Genomic DNA, 23,708 nt, shown 5'->3' with positions numbered 1-23,708 from the left:
TAGTAAGTGCTGTGTGTCCCACTGTAAAGTTCCTATAGGTCCTAGTTCACCAGCAGCTGGCCATTTTCCAGTGGGTGTCTCCATTCAGGGTCTCTCCAGTCAGTGGAGATGGAGAGGTTCCCCTGTATATGACTCACACCACCAGTCTTAGAAGTCTACATTGCCCTGGTTGCGATGAACAGAGAGAGATTAGCATGGATGTTTTTTTTCTGTGGCCAATGTTAAATGAGGCATAGTTATCCTCTCATGCCCAAGAAGGTAGTAGCATACTAACTTTCTTGGTATTTGGAGATCTTTGCGATCCTAAGTCAACAAAGAAAATGTAAATCTGCTCTATTTCTGTATTTCTAAGCCCCTGGACAATGGACTCAAGCATTGAGATGACCAGTGAATTGCTTTGGTGAAGGCAGGGTTGCCCATCCATGTGTAGTGGCCATGTTGATGGTATCGATACTCTGGAGCACCCGGTAGGAAGGGTGAAAAGAGCAGGATGGGTTCACAAGGGTGAGAAGGGTGCTGCAGCACTGGGAAGAGTCAGGTAACATTGCAAGAACTTCCAGCCCTTTTGGCTCAAAGATCCTGAGAACAAAACTAATTTCTACCTAGACTCCAGGAGCCCCTTTAGTTAATGTATAAAGCTTCATATGGATCAATGCAAACTGCCTGCTATATAAAGGGGAAAAAAACCTCTCTGAAACAAGGAATGTGAAAAAGACTGCTGTCCTGTGAGAATCTTCCCTGGAGGAAGAGCCTCAGGTCCTTCAAAGCAACTGAAGTCACAGAGTAGATGACAAACCTAGATGTTGACTCTCAATGTTGCTTTTCAAGATGCCGGATTAAAGAAGAGGTTGATGCTGTAACATTATAGTTCACATGCTGAATCACAAAAAAAAAATGTTTTCTCTGAAAAGAGTGTTCTTGTCCTCTTCAAATTGTGCTTTCTTTGTCTCTTTAACATGTCTGATGCGATGGCATTACAGAACAGCATTTAGTTCTGCAAAGTGCCCGGCCTGCGCGTAGTCCTGGAAGGCAAACATGGAAAGCAGGCTAGGAAACATTAGTGACTATTTTCTACAGATGGCAAAACAAAATATGGGAGGCTTGAACTCACCCTCAGACTTGGGTGAGTGGGTTCCCAACTTAGTTGTCTTTTTTGAGTGCTTAACCTCAGATGAGTGAGAACCAGAGAACCAAGCCACAGTGATGACTAAGCCCAAGCTGGGATGTCTCTACCTATTTCGATGTGACATCGCTGAGTCTGAATCATCTGCTTCCCTGGCTTCTACAGCACCAGGCAGGGTAGGACCAACCATTCCTCATTAAATAGTACAGGGAATAATCACAGGAAATAATGAGAAAGAAAATGGAAGCCTGAAACCTTCTCTGGTGAATTAGCCACAGAGAGTTTTTCCTCTCCAGTGAGCTCTGATTTTATGAGAGACATTCATTTGCCAATGAATGAGAGAGATTCTCTGTAGATGTCACTAAGCAGTGCTTTTGCATCTTCTTAGTATGGTCAACAGAGGGGCAAACCATTCAAAAGCAGGAAGAGGAGTAGGGAAGGAGAGGTGCAGGAGGTGGTGAGGAGCTCCGTTTTCCTTGAGGTCACTCTTGGCAGGAGACAGAAGCACAAGGCAGCATGTATTCAGGGATAAATGAAGTTCTTCCTGCCTCGGTTCCTTGGCTTTTGTCATCTCTTATTTACTAGCCAAAAGCTGAGCTACTGGCACGGCACATATTCGACCCCACCTACTCGTGCTTAAGAGCAGCTCTCCCTATATTTAGCATTCACAATTTTCCATTGTGTTGCTGCAAACACACGTCCTGCCGGGTGCTCCACGGGCACACCGAGGTGGGGCTTGGTGATTTCAGATTGACACTCCCTATTTTTAGCTATTAGATGGTGTGTGGATGCATCGGCTCATTGTAATTCTTTCCATGCGACAGATCTGGACATAGTTTATAGCTCTCCATGATGATGAAAAAAATCCCACACATTTTTCTCTCCTGGTGCCGGGTGGATGGAGGAGGAGGGAAGAAGGACTGGGAGTTGTGTCCTTCAGGTAGACTGGGTGGGATAAGGCAAGATGACTCTCCCAAGGAGAGGCAATCTGGACAGAGCTCAGGTCTTATGCTGTTAGGCACATTCGTCTTCTCATGGGATCATGGGGATTGCAGGAAGGCTTCTTATGGGAATGGTCCCTCATGGCCACCAGAAAGATGTAGGCAGAACATCAAGAGTGAGGCCATCCTGCCACTGTGGGCTTTCTGGCTTCTTTTGCTGGGCTCTCTCAAAAATATGGGCGAGATGGCACATAGGTCAGATCCAATCTGATTGGACTGATCCAATTCCTGGGAAGACTATCCTATCGTCGCTATTCACAAGCTGCAGTGGATTAATTAGATGTTCAAAGCTGGGGAACAAAGAAGAGGAACGCATGGCTGATTTTCCCAGTAGAGACGTGATGCTGGTAGGCGCAGCCTCTTCTGGTCTTGTTCTGCTCAGTCTTTTCGGGGGTGGTCTGGCAAAGGGGGGTGAATAATGAAACCAATAGAGATTTGTGCAACTGAAAGCTTATAATGAAAAACTGCAAAAGGGTTTTCTAGTCTGCGGGAGGCGAGCAGGAAAAGGGACAGTCCACGTTTGGTGTGGAAAAGTGTAAAAGACTGCACATGGAAAAAAAGCAGCCAAACCATTCATGGGCCCCAAATTAGCCATTCCCAGGATGACACCTTTGTGTCCCTGGAAAGAGCTGACTGAAATGTCATCACTGCACTCAGTCAGAGTAAAAAAGGTCAAATAGAAGTTTAGAGTTTTTAAGCAAAGAATAATGTTAAAAAAAACATCCCATAGCATTGAGTAAATAAATCTCTGGGGCATTGACCTCTTGCATGGTGTATACAATGCTGATCCCCCCACCTCAACAGGGTACAATAGGACTGGAAAAGGTAAAAGCACCAGGAACAATTATAGTTGCTGAACGACTTCTGTGTAAGCACTACCTAGGGAATAGACTGGGACTCCATTGTCTGCCGAAGAGAAAGCAGAGCAGGAGAACAGCCCCTGGGTCACAACATCCGCAGTGGTACGGCGGCGAGTGGGAGGAGGCAGGAGCATTCGCTCCTTCCCGTAACTCCGGCAGCTGGGCGGCATCCCTCAGCCAAACAAAAGCTGGGCAGAGCTCAGGTGTGGCTCTTGCTGCCTCAGGATGCCACGGAGACCAGAAGGATGAATAAAGCTGAGAAAGGATTAGAAAAAAATCGTGGCAGACAGGTCTATCAGTGGTTGATGAACATGATGCTCTGGGTAGACATCCTCATGCCATACCTCCTTGGGAGGTCACCTATTGCTGCAATTCTCATACTCCTCCCTAGGAATATTCCTTCATGCCCACTCTCCCTCTTTATCCACCTCTAGTTATTTTGGGGACATGGTGGTGGCTTAGACCAGGCTTTGCCCTGATCCTCAGTGGTTGCCATTATACCCTGAGGAACGTGACTAGCTGGGATCTGACAGTGAAACGAAGCAGTGTAGCATCATGTCAAAAGAGGAGCCAGGGGAACCCCATCAAATGGCAATTATAAAGTGAAACCAGACAAAAAACTGAAGGGATTGAGCCCCCAGGGATGTAGGGAGAAGATCTGAACAGGGCTTTCCTGTGGGGATCAAAAGGAGTCAGTGTTATCAAGGGAGATGGCAGGGAGACCTCAGAGTTCCCTTGAGAGCTATGTCTCCCTCAAAAAAACACCAGATTTGTAGCTTTTTTTTCTTGGAAGCCGACTAGGAAAGGGGATAAAAAGGCTCTCAGTTCTGCGAGCACAATCCTTTCTCTTCTTGAGGGGGCAGGAGGCTTAATGCAGCTCTGCATCCCTCCCTTTCAGTTCAGCCCCCAGACACAAAGGCAGAAAAATGCCAGGAATTTCCCAGTGCCCTCCCCAAACCCGCTCCCATCTCACTTTCCCCCCCTTCTCCACCTCCTCCGGCTGGGAAGGAGGAATACTAATAAGTAAATAGGGATCTTTAATAGGCCCCTTGCCCGGTCACTTTGAGATTGAATGCTGAAAGGGATGGACGTGACCAACCATAAGGAATGAGGCTTCTTCAAGTCCTTGCATTTCTTGTTTTTGCTGCTATGTTTTGTTTTCCCTTCTCCAAATTCTCCCCCCTTGCTACTCAGCGCTGAAAAAATTCCTTTCGGCCCCTCGCCTCTGTTTCTTTCCCTTGGAGTCAGGCTGCAACTCTAATCGCTGCTGGGTGATTAGCATGTGAAGGGAGAGGGGGAAAACAAAATCTTTATTGGTTGCTTGTGGAGCAGGAGCAGCTGTCTGGATGGATGCTGGCTCCTGTGTTATCCTCCCCACCACTGCTGATCTCTTTCATTGTGAATGTTTTCCTGTAAGAACAGGCAATATACCAAGGAAGGGCAGAAAATGGGGTGGGGATGAAAGTCAGAGCAGGTGGACTGTTTTTCATGGGGGCAAAAAAAAAAAAAATTTTTTTTTCAGCGTTGAACTTGGAGAGCGTAGGGGGGGACAGGGACTTCTGTGCTGTGCCGAGGGTACGACAGCAGGAATGAAAGGATAATTTGTAGTGCCGACCTCAATAGGAGCGGGAGGCACAACACAGAGCCCTTTGATGGGACAAGGCTGGGGATGGAGGAGGTGGCTTAAGCTGGAGGCTGGGAGGGAAGAAAAGGCAAACGCCGTGTGTTGGTTCGTGGTGGGGGACCATCCTTTGCAAGCCATCACTGTCCTCTGCAAGAGAAATCTTGGCCAGAGGAAGATGAAGTGCTGGCAGGTAGACGGCATCTTTTTTGCTCAGCCTCTCCAAGTTCCTTGACGAGAGACGGCATCTGCAGAGCCCGATGTGATGAGCGGCATAAGGAGTCTGCGGGCAGCCTGGTGCTGGTGGATGGGCCGGCTCTTGCTGCGGTAATTACAGCTTGAGGCTGGACAGTGACTCCAAAGGGACGTGCTACTGCAATGGAAAACACTATCTATTTGTTATTTGTTATGAGACACTGATGGGAACGCCAGTGCCTCTGGGGCGGGTATTCCCTGCAAGCACCAGAGCTGGCTGTGCTCAGCCCCTCCTCCCCTCACTCCAGGTGTTTCCTTTTCTGAGCTTGATAATGAAATCCGTGAGCCTGAGCCAGTTTATATTTAGTTTCCATCGTTGCTGGCAGGGGTCTGCTGGTGCCTGACAAACAGCAGCAAAACACCGCTGGTGGGTGCCCAGACCCTAAGGTTTAGGACCTGTCAACGTGGTGGGAGGAGGTGGGGTATGAGGGATGGGGACAGTGGCAGGACTGGGCTCAGCATACAGCTCGTCGTGCCATTAGCCACTGCTTTGGACTAGCCGCCCCCAAAGCTATGAGATCCAGACCAGTTTTGTTTTGAGAGCTGTCTGTGGCTGTGCAAACTAATCCCATATAAAGTCTGGTATTCCTGACCTGCCTCTGCTCCCTTTGTGAAGAAGCTCTTAACCAGTGCAAGTAATCCTCCATCTTCCATGCCACTTGTTCCTCAAGCTGAGCTTTACTTTGGACTACTGCCCATGCCACCCACAGTAGGTGGGATTCAGCTACTTAATCATAGATATATTGGGCCATCTGAGTGGTCTCTGTAAGGTATCTGATACATCTGTAAGATACCTATATCTTACATATCCTAAAGCATCTCAGCTAGTACTAGAACTCAACTGAGTTGAGCCCTAAATCTCCGTCGACTATCATGGGAGCTTAGATACCCAGCTCACAAGGGTACACCCAAATGCAGGTGTCTCAATTCTGATGTGAAAGTTGGGATTCTGTTTCCTAAACAGAGGTGCCCGATGCCCGATGAGATCCACCTTGTATTGTGTAAGACCCACAATCTACATGGGGCTTACCGGTATGACATAGGACTTAGAGAAGAGCCAGGCCTTTTTGGACAGGCAGCAGAAGACTGGCCATAATACCCCAAAAAACACTAAGTACTTGCTTTCTGAGACCTCGATATTCCCCAGAAGGTCTACTCTAAGACACAATTCTGCTATTTCTGGCTACTTCCCAGAAGATGCTGCTCCCGTGCCACAAGAACCTACCACATGTTTACTCAGTTGTTTTGGGTAAGGTCAGAAGATACCCTAGGCAGGCATTCAGCATCCTTTATACCTCCTTCTGAAGTGGCACTTATGTTTTGTGTTGCTGATGGCTTTGCTCCTGGGTGGCATCCTCTTCAGGGTGACCTCAGACGTGATGTGGGAAGAGGCTGATGTGCATATTCTACATTCTGGTTGACATGGTAAGGTCATTCTTACCGCAGTTGCTTCCTCCTGAAAATTTTGGGGCATGTCCCCCCAGTTTGTACACAAACCCTCTGTCATATCCTTCCCTGATCAAGGGCAATATTTTTTTGTTAAAACTCAGTTGAAGTGAGGATCATTTAGGGCAAGGGAAATGCAAAGGTCTAGATAATACTACCCGTGGGTGCTATCATTTCAAGTGGTATAAAATTGATGAAAAGGAAGCAGGAAACCTAGAAAGAGGGGTTAGAAGTGGGAAGAGGGGAGAGCAAAAAGGGAATAAATTACATGGACTTTCTAGAGGTGTCGAGCAGGTAATAGGACAGAATGAGATGATTTTCACAGTGAAAGTGAAGGCTGGAGCAAGTATGTCAAGCTGGAAGGACTCTGATTCAGGAGTGAGTCATGGATGGTCCAGAAGGATCTTGAACATCTCCAGAGTGTCCTCGAGGTTCTGGCACCTCCTGTTCCTGAATACTCCTTACTCCTTTGGCTTATCACCTGCACACTCCTTATCTGCACTATTCTCTGGCTTCGCCCTGCCTCTTCCTGCAGATTGCTGTCTTCCCTGCCCACTTTAACTCATCCACACTGTACGTCTGACTTTGTCCATGCTCCTGGAAGCTCCTGGCTGCAAGGCAGTGCAGACCTCCAGTGTGCCTGTGGTTGGAGGTATCCAGCAGCCAAATGCTCCCGTGCTTTCTGGAGAGCTACTTGCTGCTCACTTTGCCCTCAGCTATTGCTGCAGCATCCTTTTGTCATGGCTGGACTAGCACTGGGACACAGAGGGAAGCAGGCAATGGGCAGAGGGGAGGAAAGGGAAGAGGGACAATTGTTGATTCTTGGGGCTATGCCCTGAGCCAATTGTGGAAATATATTGGAGAAATTCTTCTGTTCGGACCACACTGCTGAAAAATCTTGAGTCACCTGTGAAAAGGTTTGACCAGGCTTTTTCTGAGGAGGTCAGCAGGGTGGAAAACCACTGAATTTGGGGGAGAATACAAAGCAAAAAGTATTTCTCCTTCATCACCAGGCAACATGAGCTTGCACTGAGCACCATTTGATGTCGGTCACATCTCACAAACTCCCAACCCTTGCCTGCTCTGTGGAGAAGTTTGAGCAGCTGAATCCCCATCACTTGTAAAAAACAATTAACCCATCGACTGTTTCGCCAAGATTTAGGCAACTAGACTGAATGGTCTCTCGACAACTGTTCCTAGGGCATGTTTCGATTCCGGCCACAGGAAGCACTTGATCTACCGGCATCCTGTAGGATATCTGGATCTCACCAGCCAGGCAGGACAGAGAGGAAACCTCTGAGAGCTAGATCCTTGCATCTGCTCTTAAATCATCTGCTTGTGGTTGGGTAACTCTCTGTCATTTAGGACTCTCTCTATAGCCTTAAATTAGAAACATCATTGAAATTAATGGACATCAGGCAAGGAACTCTTGATATTCCCAGAGTATTTGTGGCACTGAGAGTCATCTTGAGTGATGGAGATGAATTACTACCAATAAGGTTATTTTTCAAACCCTTCTGCTGGAGGTAAGCTAATGCCTCACAGTTGCAGTGACATCTGTCATGGTGGATCCTAAAACAAAAGACACTTGGGTCAGAAAGTTTGACATTACTGATTAGGTCAGAACTGCAATGTACTTTAAAAGTCATTCAGCATGTGTTTGGTGCAATGGTGATGTGATGCCTGTGTGTCTCTACTCACAGAAAGAAAATTCCAGCCATGGGGACAAAAATGCTATGTATTGCCACCTGTATCTGTGTATGTATGCACTTGCACTGGACACTTATTTTAAGGGTCACCCTCATCTGAGTACTTAAATGACACCATGTGGCTTTTATGACCAAACAAAACATCTGCAGTATCAAATTTTGAATACTGAGCTGTTAGCAAGAGAACCACTACCCTGAAAACTTCAAACCCAACGAAACTCATCCAACAGCACTAGGGAATTATAAAACAAAGGGTAGTAAATCCCCTTAGCCCTGCGTAGGAGGAATTGCCCAGTTTAGAGTTGAGGCTGCACTAGTTGCACAATGGGACTGCTGAGATCACCCGACCCACTGCAGAACATCTTACAGAGGGTTCCTCCTCCAAAAGTCGTGCTGTGTATACAGTAGTCCACTGACAAAATACTACAGCAGACAGCCTACTGAACCTGAAATGGTGAGTAGGTTTATGTATAATTCTGGTAAAGCATTGGAATTGAGATATTTTATCTCATAATAGGTTCCAACATGTCTTAACTGTCATGAGTTCTTAGGACCTTTGCTTTTTCTCTTCAACCATAGCTAACAACTCCTGTGTTACCATCTGTCCTGCAGCCTGGAACGACAGCGGAATGCACTGTTTGTCCTAAAAGGCAGAGCTTTCCGTGGGCTTGAGACCATCATACAATGCCAGTTGAGATATATTTTTGGCAAGAGCAGTGACGTTTGAAGGAACATCCTTCTTGATGATTTCTGTAGATATTTCCATTAAAAATAAACTTTTGTTTAGTCAGGGTTTTCATTATAAACTCACATCCTCTTGAGAGTTGAAGAACATAACGAAATGCATTGTTAAATGAAACCTTTGTTTTAGTGGAAATTAGTGGATACAAGCTACTTGAAAGAAGTTTCAAACTGAAAGGTAGTCAGTAGATTTTTCTTTCTGGATAAATTTAAAAGATGCTTTTCCTAGTATAAGAGTATGTGAAAATAAAAGGAACACATTGATCACTGAGACTGGGTCTACACTTTCACAAATTCTTATTAAAGAAATCAAAGAAAATCTGCTTCATGAGGAGGAAATAATTTATACCCACTTCTAGACCCCCTCTTTGCAAGGGGAACCTCTTGAGAAAATTAGAGGCAAGAACACAAAACCAGAATGAACTTTACATAGTCAATATGGCCGAAAAGTGAACAAGGAGAGGAGTTTGGTGGTAGGCTGGTAAAACAGTAATCACAACAGCATGGCAAATAAAACCAGGTGAGTTCAAAATTCAGAGGAATCAAGGCATAACATTTTCCACACACATATAATATCCCCACGGCTCAACACTCTGCATAAATGGTTGAGGAAAACACCCAGAAGGAACCACAAAGAGCTCTTCATGCTGCCAGAATGCTGAGGGCTTTCTGCATGGGTTCCCTGTTCTTGTGTTGGCCACACAACCAAGGAGGGCCACAAAAAGGTGATGGGTGGAGGTAGGCCACCATGCTTCTCTGGGAAGGGGCATGTAAACTTCTGCGTGAACATTGTATAAATGGCATGGGAATTAAAAGTAGTGTGATCAAGCTGTGCTTAAGACATAGTGTGTGTATTGAGAATATCTAATGGTCTTGCAAGGGATAGCTGTGGTTTGACATGGAGCCAAGAAGATGGATAAGCTGGGATCTCCTCCTGTTGTGGGGTCTTGTAGAGGCCCATGTCCACCCTGGCCTTCCCTTGTCTGTAAATTTGGAACAGTGACGTTTAGTCTTAAGATGACCGGAATGCTACCCAGTTTGCTGACCTGGAGTTGGAGAAGCACAGCAGAAATGCCACATGTGGTTGTTATCTGTCCTCATTCATCAGATGACTGGAAAGGCTTCATGGAAGCAGCCTGGGAAATGGGAGATGCCCATGTCTCTCAAACTGCCCTTTTAAGAGATGTGGGATCCTACAGACATGTTGGATGGACAGGGTCTGGGGAAGGGGACAAAGCCTGAGTAAGAAGAAGAGGAAAGCTTTAAGCAAGGGAGTGGACATTGTGCAGCAAACTCACCAACTTAAACGCATCCTCTCTTGCCTCTTCCCACAGGGGTGAAGCAGAAACATCCCCACACCAGGGGCAGCACACAAACTCTTCTGCTGCTTCACACCTAAGGGCCTCCCCGGGAGCGGCAGAAACGGAGGATTTGAGGGCAAAAATTCAAGCCTGGCTAAAGGAGCTGCTGCGCTGCCCTGGCACGGGGGAGCTAGCTTGGTGCCAGTGGCTGCAGGAAGCCAGGAGGGTGTGATCCAGCATCGCGTTGCTCTGCCAAGCATTGTCGCCAAGCACTGCAATGACCTGCCTGTTTGCTGGAACGGGCTGTGAGCCACCAGATGGGGAAAACCGAGCCCAGGGGCCTTGATATTTCTTTGTGACTCGTCATAAAGCACGTCCCACCTTATTATCTCTTTGCTAATGCATGAGGCAGGGATTGGGTCTATGCTGCGTGCAAGGTGGATGCTAAAAGCGACCAGGAGTCGGGTTCAGAGCAAGAATTTGCACTTTGTTTGCACAAAGGTAAAGCAAATAGTCACTGATATTATGCTCCTTCCAGGCAAATAGCACGCTGCTTCTGTGTCTCTCCCCCAGAGCCCTGCATAAGTCCAGGCAGTGAGTGAAAGTGCTTACAGACAATATTTTTTCCCAAACAGTTGACTCTGTCTTCTCCAGTAGTATTGCAGACTCAGTTTTTCCTCCACAAGTGATTCATATTTTAAAATAGCTCAGATACTAAGTATGTATTCAGACTATTCTGTTTTCAAAAGACACTGAGGAAGACTTGCCAGTGATTTATTGTGGTGATTCAAGGGTTGAGGACATGGATCGGTGGCACCAGCATGACATTCCCGCTCTCCAGATGGGCTTGCGATGTAAAATTTGAACACAGATTTGTGAATTTAATCCCAGAGCTCAGGGTTAGTTGCTCAGAAGTGTGTGTGGAGGTAACCAGGCCAGACACAAACTCCTTTTGCTTCACCTGGCTTTCTTCTTGAAGCATCACCTGAAAATCACTTCATCTTTGCAGCTGGACCTGACTGAGTTGGGATGTGAGAAATGGCCTAAGGTCCCTCTTGGAATACAGAGCAGACACGGCCAACAGCTCTTAAGCACTTGAACAATTTTCCATGCATCTTAAGTGAGTGAAGGGAGTCAGCCTGTGGGATTTGCTGGTTAGAAATAAAATCAGTAAGTAGAGTCAAATGGGAAAGAAATTTGAAAAAAAGCAAGATATCTGCTCTTGGGAGTTCAGTCAGTCTCTCTAGGTGGATCAAAGGCTCATCTTCATTTTCAAGGTCCTTCCTTGGAAGACCTTGGAAGTACCCTACATGCAGGTGTGTCCATGGAGGGTCATCCACAGCAGACAGCACAGCGGTATGTCCCAGGAACTTAGGAGGGATTTCTGATTTTGCTGTTGATGCAGGGAAATGAAGTCTCCCATTTTCATAGATATTTACCAAAAATACCTACTTAAATGTAGATGATCTCCATAAGAACAGAGAAAACAGTGTCCGGTGGTTATCAGCTGGTAGTCTGCGTTGAATGGCAGAAAACCGTAGTGTCAAAACAGGTGTTATATCTTCATCTGGGGAGATTTTTTTGGCTCAGAAGCTATACTCAGAAAATATAGTCAGTCAAAATCAAAATACTGATATTGGGTAAACCAAAATGAAATTATTTCTTTTTTCTTTTTTCCTTCACAGGAATAGAAAAGCAAGCAAAAATCATGCCAGGTTGAGTCATCACTTTGGTTTTGTCTTAAAATTAAACACTTCATACTAGAATCAGGTGGCTTTTTTGCTTATCCTTGCAAACTCTTAAGAAAGGTCAACTTAAATCACAGCCAGTTTTGCAATCTAACACTTCAAACTTTCAATTTGGAAATGAATCAAAAAATGTGTTTTTAAACACCTCCAGCTTATTTATTTATTTATTTATTTATAATTTCTTTTTTTTTCTCTCTCTTTGAGGCTGTTTCTCTGAGCAGTTCACAGGCAGATCTGTGGTACCCTCCAGTAGTACCCTTGCCAGCACAACTCAGTCTGGAGGACGGTGTCTCTCTATGGTTAGATTGGACCATCTAGATCTGCCAGCCTTCAGATAAGCCTATAAGAAGAGCACATTTTTGACCCCTCTCCACATACAGGGAGATTTAGGCAACTGGAAAAAGGGAACCTGTCAGTATTCAAAGCCCAAACTCCAGGAGTCATGCCAATGAGCTGCCATTGCCATTTAAAATAAAAAAAAAAAAAAAAAAAAAAAAAGACACATTTTTTGACATCATGGTAGCAGAGAAAAAAAGGACAAGGAAAATGGACAATTAGATCTCCTATTACTTGTGGGTGAACCTCAAAGTATTCTCTTTGGAAGCAAAAAAGGCTAATTTAACCCTTCTAATGTTTGGGGTTTTTTTTCGGATGGGCAAGTGTCCAGCTGAGAAATGCTGACCTTTATGGCCAGTCCTTCTGCAATGGGAGGCCAAGAGAGTGGGAGGAGGTGCAGGGATGGCTTCCCAGGGGCTGCATCGTTCCGCTGCAAAGCAGAGAAAAACCAGGGAGGGGGATCACACCTCAGAAGTGTGACCTGGCTCAGTGAAGTTCTCAGGGAGGTATGAAGACCTTGTTCAGTTGATAAGACCCACACACTTTGCCAGGCAGAGGACTCAGGGTATGTATCCGAAGAAAGCACTAAGCATATTATTTCTTTTGCACTGTCAGCCTACCTAGCTGTGAGGAATGTGATCCTCCTCCCTCTTCCTTTTTATCAGCACACTATTACTCTGTAGATTTGTAACTGTCTTGGATTTGCCTTTGTAATCCTGACGCAAACCCATCAGCTCTGTGAATTATTACTTTAATTGGGACATTCTGCTTGGCTCTCCTTCCACAAGCTGATTCCAGCTATGGGAACAAGAGGAACACATGTTTGGGGAAAAATAGCTACAGTTCTCTCTGTAGTGATGTCTATCTGTGTTGGTGGTGTCCTTCGTGGTGTTACTCCAACCCATCTCAACTACTCATTTGAGGGCTGAGACAGCTCAAAAACAGCCGCAGAGAAATCTTCAAAATTCATCAGCATAAACGGATGTGTAGATAGTTATGTGTCAGAGATGAAGGAGTAGCCAGGACCTAGCTCTCTGCTAGGAGAAGCCAGCAGTTAGGTCTATACCATTTGCGGAGCATCCAGCCCAGCCTTGTCTATCACGTAAACTTCAGTGATCCACACGTGGTAGCCAGTGTCTTGGCATGGCCAAAGAGGGGCTCTGCAAGGCAGTTGTGTGGGATGGAGATGGGTCACAATGTGTACACATCTTACATTCAGAGCAGCACCAATAAGGACCCGCTGGCAGGTGTTTGGCCCCTGTTGGGCAATACTTTCCTGAACACTAAGCCTCTTTCTTTCAATGAAGGCAATAAGAGATTTTCATGACAGATCTGCTATGAAGACATCTGTTAAATCTGTACATTACATCTTTGTAGGTTAAGTGCACTGCACATAGACTATCCAGCCATCTAAGGCACACATAGACTTCGATTGCTTGCACTGGGAATTTCTCAGATGCAGGCACTGGGGCGGAATGCCATGGGAGGGAGCTGGAGAAATTACCTGCATGCCAAGGAGCTGAGTCAGTCTGGGACTGAGTTTACTTATCAGGGGGAACTGGTACATGGTGGAACATTGTTTAAATGTAAAATCCCATCTGTGTCAATGAAGCAGAATGTAAATTATGGGGAGTAGAGGGAGGGGACGGAGACTGGCATGTAGGAAGGCAGAGAAATGAAAGGCAGATTTCACCTTGAATTCAGACCAGAGCCCCAACGAGAGAGGGATGAATTTAAGGCAGAAGCACTGGGGCTGGGGCAAAGGAGGGAGCTCAGCACTGGAAAGAGGAACAGATTAAAAATGTACCTATGCTCTTTTAAGTATTGGCCCGTATTAGTAGTGGAGCCCAGGAACTCCAGACGTGGTTCTCTGAGCAAGCATGGGTCAGTCCTAACCTTCCTCCCAACCCAACCCTGTGCAGACACAGAGCCAGGTTCTCCTTTGGGGTAAAAGATGTATCAGGAGGAAAGGCTGAGTTACACCAAAGTAAGAATCTGATCCTGCACCAAGGACTAACAGGATGGACTGCAGCAACACTCCTTCCTCTGCTCTTCCAGCTTAGCTTTCCAGGCAGCATATGGTTGTTATACATTGGGTTTTAATCCTGAAGCGTGGGGTAAATGGTAACTGATGGATGAGACTGTTTGACCTGCAGCAGTGATGAAGAGTTTACTCTTCCCCTTGCCCCCCACTCAGCAATCTCAGCGTTTGCTGCCCTGTTAGTAGGGCTCTCTATAAACACAGCTCTGCTAACTCCCTGACATCTGTGGGAAAGGTTAGTATTTACTGAGCATGCAGCCTTGCACAATATGTTGAGAAAAACAGCTTTAGCTCCAAAACAAGCAGCTGATGTCGTCATCAGATATTCCTTAACTCTGGTCTAATGACGATGATATTGCACAGAAAAGCTACCCTTAAAAGTGAGTGTCTCTGATTGAAACTGCTCCAGGAAAAGGTCATAGAGGCAGCTGCTTTCTCTGTTGCCACAAAACTGTGTAGAACTATTTATATGGAAATAACTGAGGTACATAGTGCTTTCTTTGCCTCAGTTTCTTTGCCACTGGAAAATTCTTCTTTCAAACTTCCCAGAACTACCTGCCTTGTAGCAGGGGAAGAGAAATACTACGCAGAGCAGAGGAGGATTAAGTTAGGGACTATGACAGTAAGCTAGGCATGTACAAGTCTATGAGACAGGAGAGAACATGTTTAAAGGGGATGCGGGAGCTGGCCAAGGTCATTGTGAGGTTTTTTTTAATAACTCTGGCAACTCCAGGAGTTTCCTCGTGGAAGAAGGCAAACATCACACACAGCTTCAAAGGGGCAAGTAAAAGGGTCCAAGGAACTTAAATCTGGTTGACTTTTCTTCAGTCCTTGGGAAAATAACGGAGCAAGTTCCCCTGCAAGCCATTTCCAGGCATGTGAAGGACGAGAAGGTGACTGTGAACATTCAGCATGATTTACTGAGAACAGACTGTGCTTGGACAACTTCTTTGATGAGCTGATTGGCTCTACAGACAGGCAAGAGCAGCTGATGTCATTTACCTCTACTTCAGCAAGACTTTTGACATGGTCTCACATAATGTCTTTATACACGAACTGGAGACAGGTGGACTGGATGGGTAGACTATGAGGCTTATGCAGAAGATGGAGATGGACTTTGTTCAGAGAAGACATTCCTCAAAGGTGAACAGTGAGATGGCAAGAGACAAGTAAAATTTGCAGGAAAGGAAATTCTAGCTGGATTTAAGGTGCAATTCTTCACCATGGGCATGAGTAACTATTGCAACAGCTGCAGAATCTCCTTCTTAGAGATGTTCAGAGTTTGACTAGATGAGATCCTGCACAACTGAATCTAACTTTGAAGTTAACCCTGCTTTCAGCAGAAAGTTGGACTGGAGACCTTCAGAGCTTCTTTCCAGGCTATGATTGAATGATGGTCCATAGATATGCCTCAATGTACTCTTACCAATGACTGTTAAGAGTCCAGCGCTTTTTCTGCTCCCTACCAGAGGTATAAAAATGGTTAAAAAAAGCTATGCAAAGAATGGCATGATATAGGAGAAATCACAGGATTTTATTTCCTTGTTCCTGAAGTCTATGAATTCCAGCAGCTTCCAAAGGCAACCTGCACTGTATGGTGGTAGTGAATATAATGTACATAAGCTCAAAGACTTGCAAGAGAGAAAAAGATAAAAGAGCCTGCTAATGAAACTTTATGTCCAAAAGGGGTTTACCTTAGTCAAAAGGGGGAAGCTTTCAAGAAAAAAACTGTAAGAAATGGCAAAAGGTGCAAAATGCTTGTGGATGGCACAGCAAATGCTTTAAAGGCAACAAACTGGAGACTCAGAGGATAAACATATACCATGTATTAAAAGGATTTTGAAAAAGGCTAGACCTAGATAAATAAGTCAAGTAGTTAGTAAAAGACTAAAAGTAATTGAAGCAAAAAGACAATCCTTAGAAATATTTGAATGAGAAATAAGGAATAGAAAAGAGCTTAATGTCTGGAAGTTTAACATAAAACATCAATAAATCATGCCAAAAAGATTTTGAGAACCATTTTACTAATGTAATGAAATAGTAATAAAACTTTCCTCAAACTTATTGGTGCAAGAATCTGCCAGGGACTCTAAGGGACTTAGATATAACTGGAGTAAAAGAGATGTGTACTCTATGTACAGCAGAAAGGCTTGATGAATTCTTCCAATCATGTTATCTATGGAGTAGTTTAAAATGGTTCCTACATCAGCATTTATCTTGAGGAGGAAGCGGGAAGGGGTCAATCAAAGGAATGATTCCTAACAGAAGGGTAAATAAACTAAGTTTTATAAAATCAATTAAAAGAAAGGAAACATGATTCAAGAGTTCTAGGGAAATGGATATACGAAACTACTGTATTATTAATTGTGGTATGCAACTTGTCACTTCAGACTTAGCTGCAGGGGAATATAAAATAGCAATTGTGTGTGAATTTTTTGAGAAGAACACCATGAAGGATCTGGGAAACTGGGGTTCAGTAATGCTGACATCTGTATTAAACTCACTGGTAGGGTCTACAAGGAGGAACAGCATCCATAGTCTCAGGGCTAAATGCAACATATTGAGGAAGAGGCAACACTGCTTTTAAAGAAATTATTCCCCTCAAATCAAACTGCTTTGAAGAACGTTGTGAACATGTGGCAGAGTAATCCAGCTGGTGTAGTGGAAATGGAAGAGTTCTCAGCAAGGTCTTTCAACAGAGGATTCAAAATATGAAATTGTAGGATGGATTACTCTTGGGGGTTATTAATTGATTAAAAGTTAAGAAACAAAGAATTGCTTGGGTTTAATAATGGAAAGCATTGCCAGGAGAGTCCTGCAGGGTTTTCCACTGGGAGCTGTGTCCTTGAACACACTTGTAAATGATTTGGAAAAGATTGACAATAAAGGAGTGATAAAATTTGCTGATGACACAGAATTATTCATGGTAATTGAAACTAATATTCCCATCAGGAGTTGTAGGAGCTTCTCAAACTCTTGAGATACCAGGCAACAGAGAGACAGGTGAAATTGAGTGTTAGTAAATGCAAAGTAATGCACATGTGGGAAATGCAGCCTTAAACATTTATACACAGTGATGGTCTCCAGAGTAGCTATTTCCACTCAGAAAAGAGATCTTTGCATCAAAGCTCAGGGGAACTGAATGTTAGGAATTACTGGAAGGGAATAATGAACAAAACAGAAAGTAACAGCATGGAGCTGCTTAAATCTGCAGTGTATCCATATCTTTTGTATGGCATCATTCTAATTTCTTTTCTAAAGCCATATTTTAGAACTATGAACAGTGAATGAAGAATGGAGAAGGTGAGTAGGAAATGGTTACTCACTGTTATTCCTAACACAGGAACTAGGAAGCATCAAGTAAAATGAGCAGGAGTCAGACTGGAAGACAAATGAAAGGAAATACTTCATCACACATACCCATATTAATGCAATTCCTTCTCTCTGAGTCACTAGGGTGGGATTCATCTGACCTAGCTTCAAGAGTGCATTCACCCCACTTGAACTGGGCATCTTTTGTGTTGGAGGCCACTTAGCTGGGGACTGAGGCTCCAGTTACAGTCATCAGATAGTCAGGAGTGGTAGGCATGTGATTCACCTCACCCACTACAGACATTTGTGTTAGCAGAGGATGCATCATACCTCATTGTCCACTGACTGTATTGGCCAGCTCCTTGGTGTGTACACAGAACCATGGAATCGTAGAATGATTTGGGTTGGAAAGGACTTCTAAAGATCATCTAGTCCAACCCTACTGCCGCAGGCAAGGACAAGAAAAGCTTCTATAGATGCATCAGTGATAAAAGGAAGACTAGGGAAAATGTGGGCCCTCTCCAGAAGGAAACAAATGGGAGCCCTGGTTACCCGGGACATGGAGAAGGGTGAGGTACTCAATGACTTTTTTGCCTCAGTCTTCACTGGCAAGTGCTCCAACCACACTGCCCAAGTCACAGAAGGCAAAGGCAGGGACTGGGAGAATGAAGAACCGCCACTGTAGGAGAAGATCAGGTTTGAGACCATCTAAGGAACCTGAAGGTGCACAAGTCCATGGGACCTGATGAGATGAAAGGTTACCAGCTGGCTTTGGAAGAAAAGAGAATAATATGCTAATAGGGAAATGTGTCTGCTGTTTAGTCTTATTCTATATTTAATGAGATTGTTGTAATGTGGTTGCCATCTCAGGCTTGTAAGAACACAGAATACCTAAGGAATATCTTCTTCCCAGAAGCTTTTGCTTTCATGGAGGAGGAAATTCTGACTCTCCATAAAACACCACGTACCCTCTGTAACAATAACACAACAGCCTCGGAGTTTCAGTGTCCTGAGGGAACTGGTGGATGAAGCGGCTAAGCCACTATCCATCATATTTGAGTGGCAGTCTGGGGAAGTTCCCACTGACTGGAAAAGGGGAAACATAATGCTCATTTTTAAAAAGGGAAAAAAGGAAGACCCAGGGAACTACAGGCCAGTCAGTCTCACCTCTGTGCCTGGCAAGGTCATGGGGCAGATCCTCCTGGAAACTATGCTAAGGGACATGGAAAATAAGGAGGTGACTGGTGACAGCCAACAAGGCTTCACTAAGGGCAAATTGTGCCTGACAAAGGTGGTGGCCTTCTACAACGGGGTTACAGCATTGGTGGATAAAGGAAGAGCAACAGACATCATCTATCTGGACTTGTGCAAAGCATTTGACACTGTCCCGCACAACATCCTTGTCTCTAAATTGGAGAGACATGAGTTTGACGGAGGGACCACTCGGTGGATGAGGAATTGGCTGGATGGTCGCCCTCAAAGAGTTGCGGTCAATGGCTCGATGTCCGAGTGGAGAGCAGTGACGAGTGGGGTTCCTCAGGGGTCGGTATTGGGGCCGGCGCTGTGTAACACCTTTGTCGGCGACATGGACAGTGGGATTGAGCGCACCCTCAGCCAGTTTGCCGACCACACCAAGCTGTGTGGTGCGGTCGACACGCTGGAGGGAAGGGATGTCATCCAGAGGGACCTCGACAGGCTGGAGAGGTGGGGCCATGCGAACCTTATGAAGTTCAACAAGGCCAAGTGCAAGGTCCTGCACATGGGTCGGGGCAATCCCAAGCACAAACACAGGCTGGGCAGAGAATGGATTGAGAGCAGCCCTGCGGAGAAGGACTTGGGGGTATTAGTGGATGAAAACCTGAATATGACCCGGCAATGTGCGCTCACAGCCTGGAAAGCCAGCTGTATCCTGGGCTGCTTCAAAAGCAGCGTGACCAGCAGGTCGAGGGAGGAGATTCTGCCCCTCTGCTCCGCTCTGGTGAGACCCCACCTGCAGTACTGCGTTCTGGGGCCCCCAATATCAGAAGGCCGTGGACCTGTTGGAGCGAGTCCAGAGGAGGGCCATGAAGATGATGAGAGGGCTGGAGCACCTCTCCTATGAGGACAGGCTGAGAGAGTTGGGGTTGTTCAGCCTGGAGAAGAGAAGGCTCTGGGCAGATCTTCTAGCAGCCTTCCAGTACCTAAAGGGGGCCTACAGGAAAGATGGGGAGGGATTCTTTATCAGGGAGGGTAGTGATAGGATGAGGGGTAATGGTTTTAAACTGAAAGAGGGTAGATTTAGATTAGATACTAGGAAGAAATTCTTTACTGTGAGGGTGGTGAGGCACTGGTACAGGTTGCCCAGAGGGGCTGTGGCTGCCCCATCCCTGGCAGTGTTCAAGTCCAGGTTGGATGGGGCTTGGAGCAACCTGGTCTAGTGGAAGGTGTCCCTGCCCATGGCAGTGGGGTTGAACTAGATGATAGATCTTTAAGGTCCCTTCCAACCCAAACCATTCTATGATTCTATGATTCTATGATCTTTCACTAGGTCAGGTTGCTTAAAGCCCTGTCTAACCTGACTTTGAACACTTCCAGGGATGGGGCATTCACAACTTCTCCAGGCAACCTGGTCCAGTGTCTCACCACCTTCAACATAAAAAATTTCTTCCTTATATTCAATCTAAATCTACCCTTTTTCAGTTTAAAACCATTGTCCCTTGTCCTGTCACTACAGGCCTTGGTAAAAAGTCTTTCTCCATCTTTCTTATAAGCCCCCTTTATATATTGAAAGGTTGCAATAAGGTCTCCCTGGAGCCTTCTCTTCTCCAGGCTGAACAACCCCAATGCTCTCAGCTTTTCTTCATAGGAGAGGTGCTCCAGCCCTCTGAACATTTTTGTGGCCTTCCTCTGGGCTTGCTTTAACAGGTCCATGTCTTTCTGGTGCTGGGGACCCCAGAGCTGGATGCAGTACTTCGGGTGGGATCTCACAAGAGTGGAGTAGAGGGGGAGAATCCCCTCCCTCGACCTGCTGGTCATGCTGCTTTTGATGCAGCCCAGGATACAGCTGGCTTTCTGGGCTGCAAGAGCCCATTGCCAGCTCATGTCCAATTTTTCTTCCACCAGTACCTCCAAGTCCTTCTCTGCAGGAGACGAAAGGACCCTAGTATGGCTAGTTCAGTTGTAGGCTCATTGTGGAAATCAACCTTTAGACACCTGAACCCAGCAAGTGTTGTACTGGCACAGCAGCTGAGTGGGTTCACCTGCAAATGGAGCTCAAACACTTAGGGTAGGTGCTCCAAGAGGAGGATAAAAGGCAGGCAGAAGTTCCATTTCCCAGTGATTGCCATGATGACAGGCATGTCTAACACCCCCAAGCTACTAGGAAAAAAAACAAAGCTTAAAAATGCTGCTGCTTCTCCCTTTTTTTCAGCAGGTTGACCTTAAAGGGCAACATGCTCCACTTCATCTGGTTTACAGGCAGATAAGACCCACATCCTGACCCTGGGTGGATGAAGGGGAAGATAAGTTGCTTTCATGGATGTGTCTGGGAAAAGGATAAATTATCTCCTTTACGGGCTCTTTGTTGCTCCTTGCCCAATTCAGGACTATCTCTGGCAGAGCAAACACATATTTGTAACAGAATGAAATGCTGTACATCACAGTGGGACATTTATTTTCTGACTGGACTGCACACTCTGTACTCAAGGCAAATGTCAAGAGAAAATGGATGGAGATGAAAAACACAGAAAAAGAGGGTCAGTGGTTTTCTGCTGCTTTCGATAGTGGTAGTAGAAAGGGTGGTGAATAATTATGCTCATAGTACAGAAGCATCAATGAGATAAGAAAACTTGGTACTCAGGCAAACAGGTGTCCTTCCTAAAAATCACATCTGCCTATTTTTGTCATATGCCAGTCCTTCCCTTCTTCCAGCTTTTGATTCTGTCAGCCAGAGTAGGCAAGAGAACAAAGCAATAGGCTGCCAGGAAACCTGGATTCGTCTCCTACCTCTACCAGTGATCTACTGTCTGCACCTGGGTGTGTCATTGTTTTCTTTTTAATCCTTCTTCTGTGTTCTCGAATATGAACAATGTTTTTTCTAAGTCTCTAAAGCTTTCTGGGAGCAAGCTTTGCTTTTATTATGCTTTCATATACAATGCAAAGATACTTTCTCTTGGGCTACTACACACTCCAGCCATATGAATAGTATTAGTCAGACAAAAAATGCACAGCGAAGTAGCAAAGCCCAGTTCAAATGGCTCCCAGAGCTTCCTTCCTCAGACTTGCCTGAAACCTAAATCTTCTTTTCCCAGAGCCTCTCTTTCACCTCCCAGGTATCTGGATGGCACAGAGGACCATTGGTTTCTCTAAGTCAGAGCTCAGCAGTCTTTTATCAATGCACCAGGCACAGAAGGCACACTGGCCCTGTACTCTTCACTGTCTCAATTTCTTGTATGCCCACATACCCACAGCGCTAAGAATTTATTGATCAAGATGAGCAGTTATGGTTTTGTATGTGCAGCTGTGTTGGCACTGGTTGTACCTCAAGTAGCCAAGCTCCTAGCAGTCTGTTGTGATGCCTTAACCCAGACCATTTCTCTGTGCGTATTAGCAATGGTATTAACCCAGGCAGTGCAAATTGCGGTTAAAATTGAGAGTGCCTTTATGCCCAGTGCTGTATATACTACTGATCAGGTGTGGGTAGTACATACGACTACACATCCCCGATAAGCTTTCTTGCTCAAAGGAATTCTTCAGATGCCTTAAGCTGACAGGTACACACAGGGTCTAAAGCAACTGAGGGACCATGGCTTAGAAATCTATAACCCATCAGCTGAGCCCCTGGTAACTGCTCATGTGAGTGGTCTGAGCCCACCCCGCCACAGATGTAGTACAGGCTGACGCACTTTGGCAATCCATATGTGTTAAGACCACAAATATGGGTAGTCAGTTACTGCAGATCAGACGATGGGTTAATGAAAAAGGTTTTACTCATTTATAACATCAGAGCTTGTAATAGTGACCCCACCCTTCCTAGTATTTTTTTTTTTTTTAAATTACTTCCTCCAAGAATAAAGCATTCCTGAACACAGGTCCTCCCAGTAGCCCAGGGAAGGATGTGTCCCTATTAAAGCAGATGATGATTCACCCTAGTGAAGGCTCTTTATCCTCTACATAGATCTTTCTTAGCCTTAAGAGTGCTTTTAACCAGCTCCTGACAAGATGTCAGCTGAGAGTGTGAGCAATTTATGCCAATGGGCTTGTGGCTTGACCTCCCCATCCAATTTGCTGAACAAGCACATTTATAACACCAACTGGGATAAACTTTTTTTAAAAAATGGAAAATATTTAAAACTGAAGAAATATTCTGCCTTGTTCTCCCTGACAGGTATCTCCAAGGGTTGCACTATAAGGAACTTGCAAGTTCTCCTTAGGAAGCAAACGAGCTTTTAGGCTTGGCAGGACAATGGTAAGGGGTTTGCTTTCACTAACTTCAGACTCCTCCATCTGATCTGGTCATCTCTGCTACCTTAATATTTAAAGGAGAGGAACAGACACTGTTAGGGATCAGTTCACCCACAGAGGTTTGGCTATCTGTTGTAGTATGAGATGAATTGCATTCTGGAGTTGCCCCTTTTGCCCTGTGCAGGAAGCCTAGATGATTGCCTTATTGGCCAGGTAAAATCCCATTTTAGGTTATAAACAGTTTTAGGGACAGTATTGGGAGAAGCAGATCTGTGAGGTACAAGACAGTTTGCTCTTGGCTAGAGCTTTGGTAGGAGGCAGGTTACATGATCACACACTAAAGGTTGAGAGGGACCTCATGGAATCTTTCTGTTCCTTGTGGCACAAGTAACTCTAGAGGTTGATTAGGAAATAGAAGCACTGCTAATGGGCTGAGCTTCCTGAAAAAGGGACATCTTGAATTAGTGTATTAAGTACAAAGGCAGCAAAGACTGGCATGCAAGGTCACCGCTTTTTTTTGAAGGTGATCTTGAGGTTTACCAATGGCCAGCAGGAGAAACACCCACATCCCTAGAAGCTAATGACTTTAGAAGAAAGGACAACACATCACCTGCTGAGAATACAAAGTAGAGGTCCACTGTGTTTTATTCAGCACGTTCTGAGGCATAGTCTTACCGTAGCCAGTGGGAATGAAGAGCCTGATGTCCCTGGGAAGAGTTTGGGAAATTTCTATGAACTTTCTCTCTGGATTTCCCCAGAACTACTGACTGCT

This window comes from Aquila chrysaetos, chromosome 5 (assembly GCF_900496995.4).
Source record: "Aquila chrysaetos chrysaetos chromosome 5, bAquChr1.4, whole genome shotgun sequence".
Classification (NCBI taxonomy): Eukaryota; Metazoa; Chordata; class Aves; order Accipitriformes; family Accipitridae; genus Aquila; species Aquila chrysaetos.
Note: the sequence above shows the minus strand (reverse complement) of the source record.